General features: G+C 39.1%; 1 protein-coding gene across 6 annotated transcripts in view; it reads left to right on the forward strand.

Annotated features, from left to right (window-relative positions):
• The window catches only part of LOC112691315 (tyramine receptor 1-like), a 270,999-nt gene that overhangs the window by 126,929 nt on the left and 129,458 nt on the right, over positions 1-14,612 (forward strand). For 2 of the 6 annotated variants that reach the window (XM_025565485.1, XM_025565487.1), the window contains one exon: positions 3,813-3,855. The exons of the other annotated variants lie outside the window; for them this stretch is intronic. The gene's annotated coding sequence lies outside the window, so the exon portion shown is untranslated. The remainder of the gene's footprint in view (positions 1-3,812; positions 3,856-14,612) is intronic. 6 annotated transcript variants of the gene reach the window in all.

Raw genomic sequence — 14,612 nt, forward strand, 5'->3', positions numbered from 1 at the left:
TACCTGGCGGTTCACAGGGAACACCTGCGGTCCGCCGAAAACCGGCCGGTGGACATGCGCCCGTTGTCGCTGCACATCAGACGCCGACCGCCGGCGCGGACCACCGCGGAAGTGGCGGCCGACCGTCGGGACGCGCCGTGGAGTACCGTAGCCGTGCCGCGGCCGGACACGGTGGCCGACCACCGGGCCGCGCTGATATCCGTGCACCGGACCGTTGGGTCGGTGGCCGAGGGCCGTCGTCTGGTATACACTTACGTGACGGTCGAATCGGACGGCGAGACGATGAGGAGTTTCGCGGGCGTTCCAGAGGTGGCCGCGGCGCAACCCGATTCCGGCGGAAAAAAAAAGACACTCCGTGGCCTGTGGGATCGGCTAAAACGTTGGTTTCGGAAAGACCCTTTGGTCACGAGAACCGAAACCCGGAAGAGAAAACTTCAAGTGCCCCACATCAGGTATTCGAAGACGCCGAAACGCACGTGAACTTTTTTTCAGATCTTCCGATTTGGGTCCCAAGCTGGGGTGTATTTACGGCGGGTGGGTATGAGAGATAGATCCTCCCATGAGCTTTATTTATAATATAAATAAAAATATATAATAACAATAAATAACAATATATTATATCGCACCCCGGCAAGAACAGTGACACAACTCAAAAATGCAATAAATTTGCATAACCATCCGTACAATTCGCACGACATTTTTATGTGCTTAAAAACCGATTTCCTATTTCGACCGTTGCGCCAGCCCGGCTCCAAGTGTAAATTTTTAGATTTTTGCTAATATTTCTTGGTTTATTATTTTTAATGACATTGCTTTCATGCGGATCGTTTATTTAATTTTATTATATCGATAGTATATGTATGTACCGAATGTTTACGATATAAATTTTTAAAATTAAAATTATCAATTATCTTGTATTCATGAAAACCAAACGAGTAAGATACTGCGTCAAGACGAACATAGTATAGTACGGGGTTCGATTCCAGGTCTAAGTTAATCTATTTTTGTACATTTTTCCTCTGTTTTTTGAATCCATAAATAAACGATCCACTTGAAAGTAATGTTATCAAAAATAATAAACCAAGAAATATTAGCGAAAATCTAAAAATGTATACTTGAGGCTGGGCTGGCGCAACATACGGCCATCGCTACCCGTCGTAGTTGCTCATCCGAAGCCACATATTTCCGGGAAGAGGATACACTTTTTTTTTTCTCCTTTACCCAATACACCTTACATACCAAGGGTCACTAACAAAATTCTCCAATCAGTGGGCTACATTTAAAGCTTACTTATTCACATTATTTCATTGGAATGTATTTATAAATATAAAAACGAATGTATTATATTATTATTTTATTTTTAAAATAAAAAAAAAAGAATCGAACAAATTAGTTTATGAAGGTATAATTTATTTTTATTTCGCTGGAATGTTATATTTTTTGCGAACATTATTTTCGAAATATCTTTAGTATACGAGTCAATCCAGGAATGTGTTGATCTCATCATGTTAGAAATGAGCGACCTGGACCTACCGCCCAGGGTGACTGTTGAAATGTGGGTGGTGCCTTAATGATATAATATTAAAACTGGTAGGAATTAAATTTTAACATTGTTCATCACCATGAAACCTTCCATGACGTTTAAAAAGAAACCGATGCAGAGATCTTCTTAATGAATAACGGGAAAAAAAGAAAAAAATTTTGATAATAATAATTGAAAAAATATATAGTTACACCTATATTAAGCAAAAGGAAGTGCGATCACTGGATGGTTTCTTCCCTAACCCTATTCATGTTTTTAATATAATGTAGCACATATTCTTATTATGCCATTGGGTATAGATTGTATATTTTCTAAATAAAAAATAAAAAAATAAAAAAAAACATTATTCATCAACCGTCTTTCGTAACCGTTATTTGTTTACAATTTATTCAGTTATAATTATTATATAAATAGCATCAGACAAAGACCGTGGTGACGAGATCCGTCGCGATTACCATCATCGAAAACGTCCGTAATATAATACACGATAGCACTTCATTGGGTTGTACAGTCGACACTTGACAGCTGCGAACGGTGTACGACGTACGTATATTACGGCGTTCATTTGTCTCGGGCTAAGACGAGCAAATTTTCAATCGCGCAACAGCTGGATCGTATAAAGTGATTTATGGCCACGAGCTCACGTGAAACTGATCAGTCCGACCAATTGGTTTGTGTTCCATTGCAAATCGTTCGATTACTTCCTATGCGTACACGGGAACTAATCTGTCGCCAAAACTGTGACGTATCACGGTGTGACTGGGATGGTTTAGTTGCATGTGCGATTGCGGTTATGATCAGACTGTTGCGCGACTGAATATTGCCCGTCAGCGACCAGATTTGCTCTACATCTATTGAGTTTCTACGGATTGAAAAAAAAGATACGTTAAAGTGTACCAGTGGCGGGGTCCTCGGGTCCGGACTTCCCCAACCACTTGAACCGTGTCGTATCTTTCTAAAATAATAAAATTGCTCGACAAAATTGAATAATCGATTCGAAGATCGATTTAAGAAATTCAACATCGGGAAGAAGACTCAATGGATTAGCTGCTCTTAATGTCCACTACGAAATCAATGCAACTCCCGAGGAAGGAATAATAAGTAATAAGTAATAATGTAACTCATGAACGTCTGTTTACGCGTATGATTCGTAGGATTAGATAGCGCGCCGCTGGACGAAAGTTTTACGTAATTTTATTACGTACTATTCCATGACCTCTTATTCAAAGTTACTGTTATCATAAACAGTCAAGAACGGTATCATTTCCCCGATGTTATTTCTAGTAATCCACACACGCAATCAAAGTAATAACAGATAACAATGATATTTCCGTATCGGTGATATTCCGTAGTTACTACACTTGTGCCGATTGTTGTACGTATTTTTTTTATATCGGTTTACCGGTACAATATTTGTTTTTGTTAAAGGTAAGTAATTTCCTGTGTGTCGATTGACACCCGAAATTTACTTTAATGCAATATGTTGTGACAACGGTCACGCGTTATTAAAACATCATAAACTTGGTATTAATTTAACGGAATTTTTTATTTTAAAATCCTAAAACGAAAATTAATTTGAAATCTATCAATTCGTCAGTTTTTTGCAATCGGTTAGAAAACCGACCAAAAATATATAGGTAGGCAATTTTCTGTTGTATTCGAACGACATGTTTGAGATAATGTTATCACAGTTCGGTATTAAGATGCGATAATAATTCATGTTCATTGTTATTAATTTTATTCTCGTAATCAATTTTGTAAAAATGTAAATTTCAATTTTCTTTCGATTTCGTTGAACATACCACTTTCTTCTCGTATTATCTTATCACACTCAGTTTGACCGATATCATAACTCCGTTCACCCACGCTCGAATCATCAGAAGCTTTATAATTAGTACTTCTTTCGCGGCACAAATTTTCGACTCGATCCATCGTCAACACGGACTAGTTAATTATAATTATCGTGATCCAGGCACTCATTGCCAATCAGCGCAAACTTGTTCTCATTGCCATGATCCAACCACATGTTTTCCATGGAGTTCCTATTAACCAACGCGCGTAGATGAATTATAATTGTATCTTTTTGAACATTTGGGCGACGCGTGTGATTCTCAGCAAACGCATTTTTTCATCGTTGTTCACCAATTGATATCGAGTCAGCGTTCCTCTAAACGGATAGCCTTCTCGTGGTCCTTCCCGCCGTTCATAAACAAACACTGTTAGAACCGTGTTTTTAATTCTATGTTAATTTTTATTTTGTTTTTTTTAGTCCACAAAATCTTGGTCGAGCTATATCGGTTTCGCGTTGATAGGTAATGTATATATATTTTTATTTTTTTTTTTTCACCGGACAACTATAATTTACCGGGACGCGTCTCGCAAAGTGTATCTTCTCCGCTGTAACTGTCAACGTCCAATACACGACGCTCGGATGTCGTAACGTTTTTAAAAGAAAAAGAAACAATAAATAACGTCCGGCGGACGTGCTTGAAATCTGCTGCGCGTGGCACATTTCACGAAAACGTAAGAGTTGAGCGTCGGAATACCTCGCGTCGGTCTGAAGCGGACAGCGGGAAAAATGAAAAAAAAAAAGACAGTCCGAAGCGCGGGTCAAAGTTATAATTCACGGTCACGACTCTACGCTCGGAATCGCTTTCCAACATCGTCCTGATCGATCGCGCGTAAAAAAAAATGTGGAAACCTGAAAAAAAAACGGATTCCTGAGGGTACCAGTACCAATTTCTCGCGCGGCTAATACGCGGCTAACGCGATGCAACTATTCCAGACATTTTATAATACATTAATATATTATAGGTTGAATATGTATTATTTCATGTACATTTCAGTCGGTCTTTCGAACGCGTTCCGCGCATTGTTCGATGGACACGTGGATTCGTTCGCGGGGCCAGCAGTCCCGTGTATATTGTTCACGCGACGAGAGCCGACCCCGAGTGTTATGAAATCTTCCGGTATTCGACCTCTGACCGTTAGTTAAATATGGATGATAACGTGCACTCGGAAATCGTTCAGGAATCGTAACTCGCCCTGCGGTCCCTAGCTTTTTGACCGATCGAATAATCGATTTCCAACGGAAATCTAATCATTCGTTGGCGTCCGCATGAATTTCATTGTCAACACGCGGAAACGTACTTGGTCGATCGGATCATTGTACATCGGTTTATGTTTCCCACGTTTTGGCATCGTTCGATAACCTAACCTACGATAATGATAGTTACCGTCGCACGAATATGTCACTTCAGATCGAGTACACACTTAAGAGTGTTGGGCGATTTAACGAAAAATAAATGTAACGCGCTCCATTTGAATAATGTGTAAACGGATTTAACTGTAAAAAAACGCGACAGCGCTGAAATGATAATTTTTTTTTTCATTCAATCGCGGTGCTACATTAGTGGGTACATCGCGTGGCGTCGCGTCTCTTTAATATTAAAAAAAAAAAAATTTAGTACTCGTTCGTTATAATTTATATAAGTGTTTCTAATAATGTACGCTGCGAACGGTAATTCAAATATACGATGCGATGGTAAAAATAAAGTTCGTAAAAATCATTTTTATTTGGAACGCGAAAAAAGGTATCGCAAAAAAAAGATCCAGAGACGCCTTGGATAGCTTTTGTAACGCTGAGGCTTTGAGAGACTATAGTTTATTAATTCATATTATATTGCCGGCACAATGTCGTGTTTGCGGTTTTCACACCTCCGCACAACTTTTGCTCGTACTCGTGCAATGTCGTCGAAATTCTTCGTCGGGTTCTAAAAGATTTCCATACGTAGTTTTCACACATCTTTCCGGATACACTGAAGCTCACGCATGTCAGATGGTGATTACGTATTGATTTGACGGTATACTAACTCAACAATTAGTACACGTTCCGTTCGCGTACACTGTTTTAGTATTTATAATAATTGTTTATTTATTTTTTTTTTTTTTATAAATAAACCGAATATTTTTACGCTTAACGATTAAATATGATTGATGAATACCAAAAAAAAAAAAATCTACTTGTCTCATAAAAATAAATATGAAACGCTTACCACGAACTAAATTTAATAATACAATATTTCCTTATTATTTGTTTTCATAATTATTCTTTCAGTTTTCCGTCAGTGTGTATGGGAATAAGGCACCGTGATTTAATATCGCTCAGGCTTTCAAAGTTAGCATATAAAATATCCACGTGGATCCCGAGTGTAAATAAACGATTCCATGCACAAGTTAGCATATATTTATAGATCTTTAATACCCGTTATAGCACAACTGTATGAAAATATTGGAATAAAGGAAAAACAGAGAAAACCGTAAACCGGTTTTAAATCGCTATTATTATATTAGACGAAAAATGAGTTTTTTTTTTATGCCAAAGCGTCCATGTGTATATAAATGATTACAATAAATAATATCTGTGTTTCGTGATTACTATAGACTATTTTAAATTTAATAGATAAGATAAGGAAACATAAGATTTTAAGTCAATGTCACCTTTTATAACATAAATTGTATATAATTTTATAACAATACCTTTTTTCAAGTCGTAAAGGTAAACCTACTTACGATACATTATACCGTTTTTCACATTAATATTATAACGCACATCATTGTATTACATTAAAACCACGTGGTATTGTTTACTACACCCGTAATTTAAAATCGATAGGTACTGTTACGGTGTACCACTAGCGTACGTAATATAAAATTAATTTAAAAAAAAAAAAAAAAAAAAAACATTAAACATTTTATTAGTGGACCGAGTTTTCAATAATTCCGAACGTCAACGGAACGCAGTCCTTCTTCGGCTGATACGGTATGTAGTACAGTATGCATATTAAACAAGAACACTATGAATATTTTATTTGAAAACTCAATTGGTTTTCAATAATGACATTTCGACATTATTAATCATAATGGCTTGTATTTGCGTTTAACGGTCATGGTCGGCCGGTTAATGTCCACAATATTAATATGTTTCTCGGAATAAAAAATAAATAAAAAAATAAAATAAACAGTTAGTAAAACCGCTAGCAACTACTCACACGGGAACCTATAATTTTTATTTTCCGTGCCGCACGCCCATTATGTCGAATCCATCAATAAAAATGGTTTTTTTTTTTTTTTTTCTTCATCGTGTCATTTCTTACATCCCACTTAAGTGCCCGGGTGTACCCGTCGGAGTCCGTATAATAAATGTTAATAGAAAAAAATTACATGAATATAAAAATCGAGCGGTTCGGGACTTGTAGTAAGTTCACATAACCAGGCTTCAATGTTCGTACCGAACGAGGTGTGTCGCATAGCATAACGCAATCGTTCAGAAATCATGTACCGACGACAACATTTAGTACGGATTATTTTATTCAACGGAATCACTGGAAAATAACAACGAAATCAATAGTGTTTCAAACGTTTTTTATCGGACCATATTTTATACGCATTGATAGTAATACAGTCGACTTTCATCCGCTCGTTTTATTATCACCGAGCCCGAGTAAAAACAGTCGATTGACGTTTAGAGATAAGAATTTTCGTTTCGAATCGAAACCCGTCGGTAATCTTACGTTTGACGATTGGCCATCAAACGAGATCGCGAATTAATTCATCCCAACACTCGTGTTGATCGAATCGATTACATCGGGTCGTTGACCACCGTTTTCGTCGAACCCAGATTTGTCCAATACCGGCGCTCGGTTACGGATCTGCAGTCCGGAGCGTGGCACGTTCGTGATGGCATTTTGTCGTTTCATACGTTTACCGAGATCAACGCAAGTTAAGCATTCTAGATTTGTTGGCGGGAGAAACGGCATATTTTTAAAACTATTTTACCCACGCGCTGCTATTGCACGATTGCGGTCCACGTGGCGGTGCCCGTAGGCCATAAAACCGTTCACGCCGTGTTGGCGATCGAAATTTTGTCGGCCGTTACCCGGGGAAAATCGTCGAAACCCTCCGAGGACGTGGCGACGGTTGGCAAGAACCCTTTCCCGCACGCGAACGGATCCCGCACGGGTCTACGGGGCGGAGGAAGCGCACGCGGATGTATCGTGTCGAAATAGCTGTGTTCAATCGACTTTTGAAATTCGACAATTTTACTTAACAACTTAACTTTTACAATTTACTTTTGAGGTTTCGTACGCCGTTTCGAAAACGGTCACGTGGGCGGAAACCGGTGACATACCATCACGATGCGGTTGATCGTGTACGCGCACAACATGAACAATACATAAAATAAACAAATACTCTCGTGTTCGGCACGGTTCAGACGTAGTCATCCGGCTGAGATGCGCTACACGTTTTTCACGAGTTGTCGTTTGATTATATCGCGCATTATGCAGCACGCCGTCGAAACTTTGGAGTTTCTACTTTGCGTGTTGAATTTTAACATGTATTGAATAAACCAACGCACGTTCTTTCGGTCCATTTAAAATGGCTGCTTGCTATGTAATGTGTCTATGTGCCAACGGTCGTAATATTTCACACGCGATGCCGATTAGCTGTTCAAGCCCATTACAATTGACGTTTCGCCGTAAATACCGATCGGGTGGTAGAAAAACGGTTTTTTAATTTCTTAATATTCATGTATTGAGATCCTATTTCCCCGTGAAGGGGGGGGGGGACTATATTCACGTATAAACCGTTCATCGAACCTGATGCATTAGATCGAAAATATTTGTATTCATTTTATCGTTTTCCGCTGCACAGCCATAAGTACTTGGCTTTCGAAACCGACAGCCGTTCAATTGATTTCGAAAAGCTTTATCGTCTCGGCGTTTAAACCGTGTATTTTTCGGTTCCGAAATATAATTAAGCGTCGCGGAAATCGCAGAATGTTGGCTTTAAACTTCTCGCTACGATAATTAATGTTCTACGGTTAAAGCTCGACCCAAGTAGTACAATGTGCGACCGTATTCATTGTGTTGTACCTCTTATTCTAGTCGAATTGAATGAATTACTGAAATACGTGTTCGGTCGATACAACTGTAACACGGTTCGTGCTGAGAATCAGATAAGTCATCTAGATTCCGTCTCGGGAAAAATAAAGAACGTTGTACTTACGTTACGTTATGCGGTGCACTAATTACAGTTGTTCACCCTATTACCACGAATATCGCATTGTCTTATCACGTAAAAAGGAATTCGATTCGATCGGACCATAGGTAACGGGAAATACGAGTTGTAACGTTTTGTTGACGTAAAAAATACAGCGTTTTAACACATCGATGGCAACAGGGACTAAACGAAGTTTTCAGGGTTTTCAGGAAAGGCAAAAAGTTATTTTGTTTTTTGATTGTTTTTTTTTTCCAAATGGTTGTTTATTTATAATGTTAATGTCACGTGTTTTACAAGTTTTTGATAAGGAATTTTTTTTCTAATACTGATGTTATATTTAAGGCGAATTCATTTTCCATAGGTTTAGATTATAATCAGAAACTACAAAAGCGTCGTTCGGACCTTATGTTTATAAACGTCTAAACAGAAGTGTCGCGTGCACACACAGTTTTAAAATTAAATATCTGTTTATATAATTATCACAAAAAGAGTAAGACTTTCGCCAACGGACGGAGATCGTATTCCACTACCCGGCCATACGAGTTTCGTCCCTTTTGCTTGGTAGAGGCCAACCACATCACCGCAATAATTATTGTGTTGTTCGATTGTCCAACCGTAAGATACCGCGGCAGCGAAACGCGCACGTGAGAGACCGTAATGCAATACGCGTAGGCGCGCGGTCGCGTTAGTTCGTTTGTCAAATCTGTTGGATACGTCTTACCATCATGTGCCGCGCGTACGGGTGAAATTATTCTTCGTGTCCTCTCTGTGTGCCCGGTGCGAATATTCTATGCGCGCGGAACGTAAAACATTCCGGGTCGCAGCCAACGTAATTAATCAACAGCACATATCGTTTGCGGCGTGCGCAGGGATGGCCTGTTCGGTTTTAAAATTTTAAACCGCCTCTTATCCTTTAATAACTTAAGTCGGACTCCCTTACGCGCGCACGCGTTTGTACGTACGTCCGTGCGCTCTGGTCGGGTACACCGGACGTGGAATTAGGAAATCCTGCGCCCGGGGAAAATGTTAAATTTACGCCCCATTCATAGACCAATACGATCAAATGCTTTTCTCGAGATTTTTTTCGTTCGACGGACTTTTGATCGCATTCGTTGGGTCGACGATGAATAATTACGTTCGTTAAAAAAACATCGAAAACACTCGTAACCCGATCGAAACGGATACGTGGAGCTTTTGGGCCGCTCCGGGGGACGTACGGGTTTTTTTTTTTTTTGAGTTTTGATTAAGAATTTTTTATTTTTCCCCCTTTTCTCCCTGCGTGCACGTACGTTGTTCGCTGCGTCCAAATTCAATTCTAACCGTAGAGCTAGGTCCACGAGAGAAAACAACATCACATACGTGTACACCACGCGTGCACGGAGTTTTGGGACGAAAAACGAAATGGAGAACAGCTGATCCCGTGAACACGGAATAACGTAATTAATAGCAGGGCGGTTCCGCGATACGTTAATATAAAACTACTAGATTACGACTATGTCGCGTTGTATAATACACCGTTGATCGTATCGTCTGTACGAGGAAAGTTGTACGCCAAAAAAAAAAAAATAAATACGTATACACGTTAAACTTTGTTCGTCCGGCAAACGATGTGTGCATTCGGTACGATCAGCGGTACATTATGCTACGGTACTGCTATCGTTGTACACGCATTGACGTTCGAGAGGTGTGGCCCGACCCCCTAAACATAAATTAACAGTCCCGGGGTTTTTTTTTATCAACTAAAACATCTCTTTATCGGCATAATAACACCTTTTTTTTTTTTCCACCCGACGGTATCACGTTATCCCCTGGTTGCGACGTGAACAGAACTTTGTTCGGTATTGTTCAACCGGTCGGACACGAACGCGATTAGCTACTACAATGCATTGCGAATCGTACGATTCATAAACGCGATATCGTTAAATTTCGATCGCGACGAAACGAAATGACTTATCTTATCGGAAATCAAAAGAATAATAATCACGAGTCACGCGAAAAAAAAAACCCATGAACTCGTGTTGCGGCGAATCCAGATAAAAATTCGATTCGAACCCGCATTTGAATATCCGGACGTTTGGAAAATCCTGATCCTAACCGATTGTAATGGACCCACGCAATGGAAAACGTGTGCGATCATCGCGTTGTACAGCGGCCCAGTAAAAATCGTTTCTTGCGGTTCGCGGCGCAACACATTTCGCGACATTCCCGTACGTTGCTGTATTATAATCACCGTCATGGGTATAATTCGTACCGCCGTGGTATAATGACGGTATGCTTCATTAATCACGTGACCCGTGTACCGTATCCCCGACGTTCGCGTCCCTCGCGATCACGCGTGCGCTATCGAAATGACGTGGTCACCAGGGGCGTCTTGTCAGGGGATACTTTGAGAATGCGTCTCCCCTTAAAAGAAAAAAAACAGATACTTGTAAAAAATAACTATTTAGAAATGTATAGAAATATTTTTATTCATATTGAAAATATGTTATAGTGTTTTCTATATTTATTATTATAAATGTAAGAGCACCAATTATAAAACCTATAGTTATTTCGATGGAAACACTAGTTTAGTGATTTTGACGACGGTCGCCATTTCAGTGAAACCGACGTCCGACAATCGGAACACGTAACGGTTTGACTTGTTCACCGGAAGGGGCCGGGGAGAATAATCCGCGTATTATAGACGTTATTGAAACTGGGTTCACGACAATAATTTCCGTGTCATCGATCCGCCGTCAGTCACCGGTACACCGTCATCTGCGAATTCGCAGATAGAAAAAAATTGCAGAATTAGTTTATAAAAAAATTTAGAATTAAATTAAGTTAAAAAATTATCTAAATATTAAATTAAGTGTTAAGTAAAATTAATTTTCCAATAAAAGGGTTTTTCTTGTTCAATGCTGTATGGAGTTTATGTTAAACAATTTAAGTCTCGCCAGAACATTTACCACGAGCCGCTACTGGTGGCAACGGTAACGCGACACACCGTCGACGGACAAACAGTCCAACGAAAAATGGTGTGCGATATTGTTTTCGCGAAACGAGTGGGCGCCGAGACGCGAAACGCTTAACGTCGTACGTGATTCGAACGCGTTGCCGAATTTAAACCTAATAATAACGTCTGTGCAACCTTTTCCGACGACACTATTGTTGTAACACGTAGCTCGTAAACGATTACGGTACGATATTCGTTCCCTGTTCTTAACCGTCCTCGGGCGTATCGCAAACGTAAAAGGTTTTCGACTCGATGGCACCTTTAGTGTTCGTCTTTATCGGCGGCGTTTTACTTCGATGTAAAAAAATTGAAAAGTTTTCCATCGGGAATCTTTTATATAGTGTCTTTGGACGTGCGATAAAAGTTATAGTTATCGGCGATGGCGATTCTTCAGAAGTTATTATATCAAATACAGTGTTATAAACGACGTGTATTTCATCTTCTTGAGTTGTAAATATACGATCAATTTTGTGGTTTAATCGGAAATATAAACATGTTAATTGTAATGTAGAACAAAATTATGGATGGAAAATGTACACGTTTGGTTGATAACGCACACGCATTATCGTTAATATCTCGCGTTAGGATTTACTATTTCCTTGCGAACAGGTTTCACTTTTGTAAGCCACTAAAATCTCTCCACATATGCACGTATACGTGCGTGTAAATTCTGAAATAATCGTACCGGTAATATTATGCACTTTTCTCTTTTTCCTTCCTCCAGGGGGGGTTGGGGCAGAATCGTCAGCCACTACAAGTTAAATAACTTTTCGTTTTCGACGAGTAAGAAGAACTTCACCGGTTAAATAACGTTTACAACACCAACCCACGAATGGTCATTCTATGGTTTGACTGGTGTAGACCATCGTCGTACCTAGACGTAGTCTATTGACTACTAGAGTTGCGCATCTTCATAAACTGGCAGTGGTACGGTTCTTGTAATACGTTTTATACTTGATATCACACGTACGATGTATTCACAGTTACAAAGTCGGTGTACTCCTGTCCAAATTCTATATCGATCTGAAAAACAACGCGTTTCGTATATCGTGATCGGAATTTAACCCGAACAAAATTAATCGGTGCACGTTATCTTCATCATCGTTACGCGTGACGTTTACTCTTTCGTTCTCGCAGGGACGAACCTGCACTTGTATAGATCGATATAATCAATATTTTTCATCCTCCCACGTCTGACCATCTCATATCTCGACGTTTACGTACACAAATGATTATATAGCACACTCGTGTGTGTGTGTGTGTGTGTGTATTTCGAGGTAAGTGTTGTTCGAAGAGGACGCGGTGGGATTTTGTATTCGTCGTTGGATGCTGATGTATCATGACGATGACGGCGCAACAAACGCCGGCTCGTTTATCTTAAAAGATACAGTTTCTTCTGTGCGCCGTCGTGTTACGCATCGTATCGTCTGTCCCGGGTTTCGGTCGACCCAGCGCGTGTGCACGTGCGGGTTAGGCGGACGATACGGTCTAAGGGGCTTCTGACCGCATAATCCGTCTCGACGATCAACGATATCTTCCGTTGTGATAAACATACGTTATAAGTGACGGATCGTCCAACGATTGACCGGCAGAGTGGCACGCGGACGATCTTTTAGATTCCGCATCGTTCCGAAATAACAGAGCGAGTTTTATTTTTGTCATCGTTCGCAATTCGCTTCACAAACAATGGTCAATTCAAATTATGTACCTTCGACGTCATTGATACATTAACGACTTTTCTCTCGATAATGCGAGTATAATACTAATATATTATGTTAAAAAAAATTTTCATTTTTTTTCGTTTTGTACTATCCCATCCGGTGGCCTGAATACGGCACGAGTAGCGATACTCACGGATTCCGTAATGTTCCTTTGTACGATGAGGTATTTTTTTTTTCATTTTTTTTTTTTTTTTTTGAGCAAACACCATTATCTTGTATCTATTGTGATTGCGACGCATCCGGTTGGATTACACGGGGTCAGAATATTTTCGTCCGTCGTACAATAGCTGTTAGTTATTGAATACCTACAGCCAATATTCGTGCATTCGGGCACCTTTTGTGTTCGAACGAACGACATAACTTTAGTTATGATCCGTTACATCATCAAGTGATAGTAGTCAGATTACCGAAGACATTCTCGCACTTTCTGCTAAACACGTTGTACTTTTTAGGGAATTTTACGTTTAATATTTTATCAACTTGTTACCTAAGACAAATAACTTTCCAAACCTGTGGTTTCGGAATCGTGGATCTTACCGAAGATTAAAAATCAATAAAATTCTCTGCAGACTCGATATTGGTGCTTATAATCAACAGTTATACGATTTGATGTTGAATACTCTAAGCTATGGTCGAAAACGCATTTTCATATTTTGTTCATTTAATTATCAAAATAACAAACCTAAAACAATAATTATTATAAATAAGAATTTATTTTAACAACATTGATCCACGCATTAAATTAAATTAAACCGCTATCAAAATATTATCAAGTTGAAATGGTTTAAATTTCGTCTGGACACTCAAATTCTTGTCGTTTCCCATGTTGCGAAAGACCGTTTTCTCGAAATTATTATTATTAACAACAATGATATTTTATCTTTTTTTTTATTGACAGTTGAGCTCATCACTATTCATCTCTGCGATAAAAAACCTATAGTATATAGTTATTAAAAACCAAGTTCGGATTATAATACATAGTCGTAGATTAGAAAATTGTTAATTATATAACGTTATATTATATAACGGGCACGTTTCTATTTTACACGGCGTCCTGTATATGCAATTTAGCTACATGTACGTTGTACGAAATATTACTAAAAAGTATGCATTGAGTAAAAAAATAAATATATATACAATGAAACATCTGAATAGCGGGCACAGTCGGTCACCAGTTAGGTTAGGTCATTTTGTCCGTTATTCGGAGGCGTCCGTTATTCAGAAGGGATACTTTTTAAATTTATTTACATAATAATGTAGTATGTATGTGTATTGTTAATACTTTTTATTT

Source organism: Sipha flava, unplaced genomic scaffold, assembly GCF_003268045.1.
Source record: "Sipha flava isolate LNK unplaced genomic scaffold, YSA_version1 598_pilon_pilon, whole genome shotgun sequence".
Lineage (NCBI taxonomy): Eukaryota > Metazoa > Arthropoda > Insecta > Hemiptera > Aphididae > Sipha > Sipha flava.